Raw genomic sequence first — 10,814 nt, forward strand, 5'->3', positions numbered from 1 at the left:
GAATTAATCAAAGTTTGACATGTTTAGGGAAAAGAGAAGATAAACATTTAATTTGGAAGGGGAATGTCAGATATATTAAAGATGTCATTATTTGTAATTCAAGTTAAAGGTAAAGGAAATTTTAGGTCATCTGACCGAAAAGTCAGGATGACCTATATTCATCATGCTTCATCCGTCGTCATGCGGTGTGCATAAACTTTTTACATTTCCAACTTCTTCTCAAGTTCTATCCATGGGATTCAGCTCTTATTGACCTGAAATGATCCTGAGATAGTCCTGACCAAGTGTTGTTATTTTACGGTCGGTACAAAATCCACGATGGCCGCCATGGCAAAAAGTGCCACTATACTTGCTACTGAGTATGTATACTACAATAACACCAGGGTCTTTAAAGTCAGATGGTCATTAAGGCCCATGGGCCTCTTGTTTGTATATTTTGCAGATATATTAAAGATGCCATTATTTGTAATTCAACATACCTTCTAACAAAGATCAAGTTAAAAGGCAAAGGAAATTTGAGATGTTTATTTGTTTGTTCAAATTGAAATTATTTAACATCATGATTTCAAATTGAAATTTAGTGACTTAAAGATCAGGGTATGAGTTGTGTTGAAATTTTGATAAAAGTATTATGTCCATGAATGAGTGGATTGCTGGTTTGTTTCCTTTCATCATGTTTAGTGAACAGTTTTCCTTACACACAGAATTGGCATTGATAACCCAACTATTGTATTTATCTTGGATAATTTTTATTCTGAAATTTTATGTCTGTTTACAAATATCAGACAAAATGATTATTAGACTCCACACCAATATAAGCCTTTATGCTGTGGTACTCACAACAATACACATCATGGTGACAAATCTCTAAATATTCTGATGTGAAAATAGCACTAGTATGTGTTCATAGTTTTTTTTTATATTGATTTACATTGATGAATCTCTAAAAATGTTTACTGCATAATACAGATGAAATGCATTTTTTGCTGATACAAACATATACGTTATAAATCTGTTTTTGTAAAACCTGTAAAAACAATGGGAAATGAGATATTGATATCAATTTACATACAAGTACCAGTGTTAAATAGACGATGGGAAATGAGATATTGATATCAATTTACATACAATTACCAGTGTTAAATAGACGACTTTGATTATGTAAATAGAACAAAGTGTAACTAAACTATTTAAAAAAACTATATAGTAAACTTATTTTGCCAATAAATGATATATATCTGTGACAAAATTTTAATGAGATGCGAAGCGAGAGTAGCCTCCCAAGACATTGTCACAGGTACTCCCGGTAACAGCACACCCAGCAATAACATTGGTACTCACATCCCCAATGGGTGTGATGGTATCCCCGCCGACAGAAAACCATCAACTGGTGAGGGAAACTGCCTCATCCAGAAATGTGGCGGCATCCCAAGAAAGGGTCTGGCAGGGGTGATAGCAAGCTATACAGCAACTGGGGTAGAGGCGTCCTAAGGAATGGTGGGGTCGGCAACTCCACACTGCAGAGGTATTGGCAAACTAGGGATTCCCCATTGCCTGACAGTTTCCTGTCAGCTTCCTATCAATTATTCTCACTAGCTTAGCATCTTGGCAGGGCATTGGCTTCTTGACAAACTTTATTCCGGACCTCATCCACGGCCTTATCTAAGGCCGACTCTCTGGGGGCAGAAATGGTTGTGACAACGTCAGGCTCCCTTACACCTGGCACCACCTCCCTAGCTGCCTCTTCCCAATATGCATGGGGCTGACACATGTTCGGGCACAGATTCATAATGTGTGGCCAGTAATATGCTGTGAGAAAGGGCTACAAAGTTTGTTCAAATCAATGACCTTGACCTACTTTCTTGGTCACAGCAGTCAAAATTCTATAAATCTTTAAACAACTCCACAATAAATAATAGGGTCATGATATTTTGGCCAGTAGCATGATGGGATTATCTACCAAGTTTGTACAAATGAATGGCCTGTTTACTGCCAAATATGTCTCCCCAGATATCTGTAGGGACTACCTTAGGTATACTATTAATGGTGTCTCCTCAGAAAACTAGGGACTCCATTTAGAAGAGTGAAATAATACAGTTGATGATATTCCAGTTACAATTTGAATTGATCCTTAGAGAGTGCTCCATCATTTATCTCCAAAACCTGATAAAGATGATTAATTCCAGTAATATGATGTTGTGCTTGTATTAATTTTACATAACATATGAGGATTCCAGTTATATATACCGAGTGACTCCGGATGCAAGTCCATGTATATTATAGTAAACTAGGACCTTGTTTCGAATGTGAAAAGGCATTTGATATAAAACATATATTACATTTGTGTGAGCAGGTTTACAGTAATAAGAATTGTTAATGTATCGTATACTCAGCATTATTTGTGTAATTCATTTAGGAATATCTAGTAACAGCAGCGAAATAATATCTTTCAGACTAGTTTAGTGGAGAGAAAATAACTTTTAAAGGAAAAAAAATATTCACAAAGTATAGAAGTACAATTACTCAAACAAACAAAAATCTCATATATTGTATTTTTAATTACATGTATATATTTTGTATTTAAAAGTTTTTAAGATAGTCAAATAAAATTCAAACATCCCAAAATATACAATTGAATAATTTATGCTGAGACAAATTGAAATGTCATTATTTTTGACAAATTCCTATGAAATATTGAGAATAAAATCCTGGTGATATTCTTGGTGTTTTTTTACCATTGTTTTCCACAATTTGTTGTTTTTCTACTTTGTATTTTTATTTAGTGTGTACTAATAGTTAACGTAATATCTGTAATACCTCCACCTGGTTGGCAGGTCCTCTGGCATTATTGTAAACATTGTCCTCTGGCATTATTGTAAACATTAACCTGTTTTTTATCAATGCAATTATTGTGGTTTTCTTATTATTTTTATGTATGTTTTCTTTTGTATCGAGTACCCAAAGCTTTCATTGTTCATTATTTGTATATCACACGTCCAGACACCTAGGCACTGAACAAGTCCCTTGTTCTACAATTCTATAAGACTTGAATATTTGTATGTCACATGTCGGACACTTAGTACCTGTTTATCACATCTCCGGACACCTCGTGTACCTGTTTATCACATCTCCGGACACCTAGTACCTGTTTATCACATCTCCGGACACCTAGTACCTGTTTATCACATCTCCGGACACCTCGTGTACCTGTTTATCACATCTCCGGACACCTAGTACCTGTTTATCACATCTCCGGACACCTAGTACCTGTTTATCACATCTCCGGACACCTTGTGTACCTATTTATCACATCTCCGGACACCTAGTACCTATTTATCACATCTCCGGACACCTAGTACCTATTTATCACATCTCCGGACACCTAGTACCTATTTATCACATCTCCGGACACCTCGTGTACCTGTTTATCACATCTCCGGACACCTAGTGTACCTGTTTATCACATCTCCGGACACCTAGTACCTGTTTATCACATCTCCGGACACCTAGTACCTGTTTATCACATCTCCGGACACCTAGTACCTGTTTATCACATCTCCGGACACCTAGTACCTGTTTATCACATCTCCGGACACCTAGGCACGTAACAAGGCACTTGGCAGTCTATTCTTTAAGAATTAAATACAGTTGTTGTATCTGGGTGCAGATATTTCACAAGCCATTCTTTCTGTGTATTTGTTTGATTGTTATGCATTGTAGAAAATGTGTTCCTTTTTTCTTAGCATCTTAATATAATCTTTTTGTCTTTGATCCAAATAAAAACTATGATTATAACGCAGTTTATGAGCATACATTGTACTCTTACAGCTAGCCTTAGGCATAGATATAAAGATACAGGTAAGTAAAAGCCTTATGCTATCTTTTTTTACATGTACCGGTATATCCTTTCAAAAAGAGTTCTGCTCCAAGAAAAAATGAATACCCAATTATTTGAGAGATACACATTTTCACTGAATTTCAAGACTTAGTTCCAGATGAAAATCTTGTGTGATTTAGTTTAGATGTTAATTGCAATCAGTATTAAGGCATAATATCATGAAATCGTTTTCATTTAATTATTTGTTATGAAAACAAAACACACATGGGAAAAAAGTGATTACACAGTGTTATTTACAACTGATACTATGAGCAAGCTGATGGACATATATTTGCAATTCAAGCTTTTTTTTTGCAACTCTTTAATTATTGGTCTAGTAAAGAGGACAGATCCTGTACTGGAAAATAAAATAGTTGGAATATTAAAGGTGATAAATTTTGATGTGATCTCACCAGGTGTATTTGTAAGGCTTGATATACACAGGTAACATATAGTGTACATACCTCACATACCGGTTACTTTGTAATGATTCAGAGATTATGGCACAGTGAGAAATGAAGAGAGGTTATTAGTGTAATCAGTGCTTACTTTGTAATGATACAGTGATTATGACACAGTGAGAAATGAAGAGAGGTTATTAGCTGTGATCAGTGCTTACTTTGTAATGATACAGAGATTATGGCACAGTGAGAAATGAAGAGAGGTTATTAGCTGTGATCAGTGCTTACTTTGTAATGATACAGAGATTATGACACAGTGAGAAATGAAGAGAGGTTATTAAATCAGTGCTTACTTTGTAATGATACAGAGATTATGACACAGTGAGAAATGAAGAGAGGTTATTAGTGTAATCAGTGCTTACTTTGTAATGATACAGAGATTATGACACAGTGAGAAATGAAGAGAGGTTAGTGTAATCAGTGCTTACTTTGTAATGATACAGAGATTATGACACAGTGAGAAATGAAGAGAGGTTATTAAATCAGTGCTTACTTTGTAATGATACAGAGATTATGACACAGTGAGAAATGAAGAGAGGTTATGAAATCAGTGCTTACTTTGTAATGATACAGAGATTATGACACAGTGAGAAATGAAGAGAGGTTATTAAATCAGTGCTTACTTTGTAATGATACAGAGATTATGACACAGTGAGAAATGAAGAGAGGTTATTAAATCAGTGCTTACTTTGTAATGATACAGAGATTATGACACAGTGAGAAATGAAGAGAGGTTATTAAATCAGTGCTTACTTTGTAATGATACAGAGATTATGACACAGTGAGAAATGAAGAGAGGTTATTAGTGTAATCAGTGCTTACTTTGTAATGATACAGAGATTATGACACAGTGAGAAATGAAGAGAGGTTATTAGTGTAATCAGTGCTTACTTTGTAATGATACAGAGATTATGACACAGTGAGAAATGAAGAGAGGTTATTAGTGTAATCAGTGCTTACTTTGTAATGATACAGAGATTATGGCACAGTGAGAAATGAAGAGAGGTTATTAGTGTAATCAGTGCTTACTTTGTAATGATACAGAGATTATGACACAGTGAGAAATGAAGAGAGGTTATTAAATCAGTGCTTACTTTGTAATGATACAGAGATTATGGCACAGTGAGAAATGAAGAGAGGTTATTAAATCAGTGCTTACTTTGTAATGATACAGAGATTATGACACAGTGAGAAATGAAGAGAGGTTATTAGTGTAATCAGTGCTTACTTTGTAATGATACAGAGATTATGGCACAGTGAGAAATGAAGAGAGGTTATTAGTGTAATCAGTGCTTACTTTGTAATGATACAGAGATTATGACACAGTGAGAAATGAAGAGAGGTTATTAGTGTAATCAGTGCTTACTTTGTAATGATACAGAGATTATGACACAGTGAGAAATGAAGAGAGGTTATTAGCTGTGATCAGTGTGAGGGAGTGTTCATGTGCAGCTATCCTGTGTTACGACTCGGCAGAAGCTGATGTCTATGTGTTTTGTAGAAATTCAACTCAGAGCTTTGTTTTTTATTCTGTTTTGGACTGTCCAAAGTGCTATTTACCTTTCTAGTTGCGTATAAGCCAAAGATCTGACTGTCATTACTGTGTTGTGTTATATCGTGTTATCGTACTGTTGCTGTCCACATTTAAACCAGTGAGAGCTAATAAATTATAACAGTAAAGTGTTATTGTGGTTTCAGATGTTTTTTAATACACCACCAGTAAATAATAGGCTTTTCATACTACGTCTTTCATACACAGGCTCCTGTAGGTTTATAGTTGTGCTTTTTAAGCAAGATATCCCAAAGGGATCTTGATGGCCACCATTGAATGATCTTTACTGGTTCTATGTAAGACTGGTTTTTATCTACATTTTCCTTCTTTTCTCTTCTCCTCCTAAGACCAAGTATGTGTATTTGATAACATGGGTAACCAGCTCAAGATTGAGACACATCCTTTCAGTAATTCTCAAGAACTGTAACAAACTGAAACTGTTGATTTCTAAGATGGCTGTTACTTAGCTATTTGCCAAATAAGATTTTTTCTCTATTTCTCACATCTTTTTTTTTTAAAGACTCTTCAAAATTAAAAGATGTCTTAATTCTGAGCAATAAAAAAACTTAACTGTTAAAATAGATCTGGCTTACATAGCTTCAATAAAGATCATCCACTTGTTGGCACCAAGATCCCTATGTTACAGTCCAGGAGGGATATTAGACGAGAGGCCCGAAGGGCCTTAACAGTCAGATGAGGAAAATAAATTTCTTGGTCTGTGACTTTAATAATCCTCATATCGTTCTTTACAAGTTTCAAATGCATACATGCCTAACAGAGGCTGACAATATGTGAAAAATATTGATTTTGTTTGGGATGTGAACTCGGGACCTCCGGACTAGAGGCCTAATGTTCTACTGATTGAGCCGAAGGGAATTCCATCTATCTGTTCACAGCTGATTAAGTAACATTGTTAGGTCACCGGAGACGAAGTCTCAAGTGACCTATTCTAATCACCCTTTGTCCGTTGTCGTGGTTGTCCGTCGTGAATCCGTGAAAAAAAAAAAAAAAAAAACTCTGCATAACGATAGTTATATTTTTAATTCAAAATGATTCTACAGTTAGCGTTTACACAAATGCAACTATAAACATTACAAATGACCTTTTAAGTAGCTTTTCTATTATAATTAATACAATTTAGAACAATCATTAAACTGTTATGGCACAAACTATTGTCCATAGAGCCATGATATAGATAGTAAGTTACTGGTTTTCCGCCTACATGATTCCGCCTATTGCTAGTTTTCAACTCACCGCAATAAAATCTCCATAACGGGAGTAGCAAAGATATAAAACTTGGCAAGATGAACCAATCTGGTAATACAAAGGTATACGTACTGATTTTGGACCAATTGCCCCCTATGATATAACCGCCTCTCTAGTGGCACAACCTTTCGGTAGGGGGTGCCGATCGATGATGTCACATATGTAGTATCAATAACGTATTTTGAAATTTTCCTTATCTATTGATGGCAGCTATCAATGATGTCCGTTTGCATTACGTTCAGAAATAGATAAACTGGTCTCAACAGGTAAAAAGAACAAGACGTGGGTACTATATTGTTAATATCCCCCCATTGCTATAGAATGTCTATTTTGACAAAGATTCCCTATTATATCATGGGCACTAGATATATAATTATAAACCGACAATTATGCAAAATCATCTACCACCTGTAATTTTACACTCTTTCCTGTTTCAAATAACCTTGGAATGATACTTTTCTAAGGAAGTTCACTCTTCCACAAACATATTACACGAGATGCGCGTGTCCAGGAATTGAGTTTCTGGGTCAAATGCAACCATTTCACGAATTTTCAAAATGGCTTCCACCTTCCACATATCGCAGTTCCTCTTTCGTCCCCATCACAGTCTTTGACTCTATATGGAGGCAGTCCTATCTTTTAAAAAATGGTTAATATGCCTGTCGTCAATGTTTCACCGTACTCCCGGTAGAAAGAATTTCTCAAATGACATTTAACCTGACCTTATCTCCGAACTCTAACAGCTTGAATTTGTTCGGCCACGGAATCGGCCGAGTAGTTACAAATGCGCCATGTAGAAGTTTCATTTTTAGCTCACCTGGACCGAAGGTCCGGTGAGCTTATGTCATGGCGCAGCGTCCGTCGTCTGTCCGTCGTCCGTACGTCCGTCCGTCCGTCCGTCGTCCGTCAACATTTACTTCAAATCGCTACTAGTCAAGAAGTTCTTATTGGATTTTGACCAAATTTGGCCAGAAACATCCTTGGCAGAAGGGGAACAGATTTTGCATAAATGGTGACTCTGACCCCCGAGGGGCCAAAGGGGCGGGGCCCAATAGGGGAAATAGAGGTAATTCTTTTAAATCGCTACTAGTCATAAAGTTATGAATGGATTTGAACCCAACTTGTTCAGTGACATCCTTGGGGGAAGGGGAACAGATTTTGCATAAATGGTGACTCTGACCCCAGAGGGGCCAAAGGGGCGGGGCCCAATAGGGGAAATAGAGGTAATTCTTTTAAATCGCTACTAGTCAAGAAGTTCTTATTGGATTTTGACCAAATTTGGCCAGAAACAACCTTGGCAGAAGGGGAACAGATTTTGCATAAATGGTGACTCTGACCCCCGAGGGGCCAAAGGGGTGGGGCCCAATAGGGGAAATAGAGGTAATTCCTTTAAATCGCTACTAGTGATAAAGTTATGAATGGATTTGAACCCAACTTGGTCAGAAACATCCTTGGGGGAAAGGGAACAGATTTTGCATAAATGGTGGCTCTGACCCCTGAGGGGCCAAATGGACAGGGCCCCAATAGGGGAAATAGAGGTAATTCCTTTAAATCGCTACTAGTCATAAAGTTATGAATGGATTTGAACCCAACTTGGTCAGAGACATCCTTGAGGGAAGGGGAACAGATTTTGCATAAATGGTGGCTCTGACCCCCGAGAACCCAAAGGGGCGGGGCCCAATAGGGGAAATAGAGGTAATTCCTTTAAATCGCTGCTTGTCATAAAGTTATGAATGGATTTTAACCCAATTTGGTCAGAGACATCCTTGGGGGAAGGGGAACAGATTTTGCATAAATGGTGACTCTGACCCCCGAGGGGCCAAAGGGGCGGGGCCCAATAGGGGAAATAGAGGTAATTCCTTTAAATCGCTACTAGTCATAAAGTTATGAATGGATTTGAACCCAACTTGGTCAGAGACATCCTTGAGGGAAGGGGAACAGATTTTGCATAAATGGTGACTCTGACCCCCGAGGGGCCAAAGGGGCGGGGCCCAATAGGGGAAATAGAGGTAATTCCTTTAAATCGCTACTAGTCATAAAGTTATGAATGGATTTGAACCCAATTTGGTCAGAAACATCCTTGGGGGAAGGGAAACAGATTTTGCATAAATGGTGACTCTGACCCCAAAGGGGCCAAAGGGGCAGGCCCAATAGGGGAAATAGAGGTAATTCCTTTAAATCGCTACTAGTCATAAAGTTATGAATGGATTTTAATCCAATTTGGTCAGAAACATCCTTGGGGGAAGGGGAACAGATTTTGCATAAATGGTGGCTCTGACCCCAAAGGGGCCAAAGGGGCCAAAGGGGCGGGGCCCAATAGGGGAAATAGAGGTAATTCCTTTAAATCGCTACTATTCATAAAGTTATGAATGGATTTGAACCCAACTTGGTCAGAAACATCCTTGGCAGAAGGGGAACAGATTTTGCATAAATGGTGGCTCTGACCCCAAAGGGACCAAAGGGGCGGGGCCCAATAGGGGAAATAGAGGTTATTCCTTTAAATCGCTACTAGTCATAAAGTTATAAATGGATTTGAACCCAATTTGGTCAGAAACATCCTTGGGGAAAGGGGAACACATTTTGCATAAATGGTGACTCTGACCCCCCGAGGGGCCAAAAGGGTGGGGCTCAATAGGGGAAATAGTTTTAATTCCTTTAAATCGCTACTAGTTATAAAGTGATGAATGCATGCATGTTCTAAAAACAATTCTTGAGGTCTTTCAGACCTTTAGAGAGTCTGGACTTCATTAATCTTTAAAGCAGTTCGGATTCCCACACTATAACGATATATAGCATTGTTAAAGATTTACAAATAAAACAAATTCAATATGAACATTATTTTGACATTTGGTCCAATCCAACCAGGTGAGCGATACAGGCCCCATGGGCCTCTTGTCTTTAGTTACAACACACATGAAATGCTATTGGCCTAAGAAATCCAATTTGTGGATACACGCATATATTTATATACTGTTATCGATTTGTGGGAGTGTAAACTACTCTAGAAAAAGTACATAATTATGCTCTAGGTGGTAGGTGACTCTTGCAGTCAGGGAAATCCAAACACGTCACCGATCGGGTTTTGAAACATTCTCGTGCAATATTGTCTGCTTTTAATAGTTTATAAACTTAGGTTTATTAGCAATGAACGGAACCCCGAAAATAGATCTCGCGATTCTCCTATTTTTGATTTGTTAATTTGTTAAATATTAAAATACATACAACTAATGTAGGATAATAAGATGACTGTTAAACAAAGATGTCAATATTATAGTGCAATGAAGTTGACGTTGACACACACACACTTTTTGACATCCAAAATCTAAAAAAAAAGGGAAAAAACAGCGAATTTTTATATTCATTTCGATAAATATCTGTAAATTTTCGAACCGAAAATGTTTTCTTGAAGGCAACGATAAAAACTTAATCTTGTACATCCGGAACATTCCGACTTTTATACTAGTATATCAATCCTCAGACTTGGGTGTCGGTCGTCTGCACTAGCATGGTAAGTCAATATTTATATCTTAATACGAAATTTTGCTTAACTTCATCACATAGATTCGATAAGTTGATGGTAATTTGTGAAGTTGATTAATTTCATTATTAGAATAAGACAAAAACACAACATGGATAAGAATGCGCAGTTTTTATTACC

At 37.1% G+C, this 10,814-nt stretch overlaps 1 long non-coding RNA gene across 2 annotated transcripts; it reads left to right on the forward strand.

The window, feature by feature from the left end:
• The first annotated feature begins 4,882 nt into the window (after window positions 1-4,882).
• Window positions 4,883-6,024, forward strand: LOC117333577. Of its 2 annotated transcripts, none has more exons than XR_004533935.1 (2): window positions 4,883-5,477; window positions 5,543-6,024. It is a non-coding gene; the product is annotated as an uncharacterized LOC117333577 (long non-coding RNA). The 2 variants fall into 2 exon arrangements; XR_004533936.1 differs by having other exon boundaries at window positions 4,883-5,412.
• The last annotated feature ends 4,790 nt before the right edge of the window (window positions 6,025-10,814 follow it).

The sequence above is a fragment of the Pecten maximus genome, chromosome 8 (genome assembly GCF_902652985.1).
Source record: "Pecten maximus chromosome 8, xPecMax1.1, whole genome shotgun sequence".
In the NCBI taxonomy this organism is placed as follows: domain Eukaryota; kingdom Metazoa; phylum Mollusca; class Bivalvia; order Pectinida; family Pectinidae; genus Pecten; species Pecten maximus.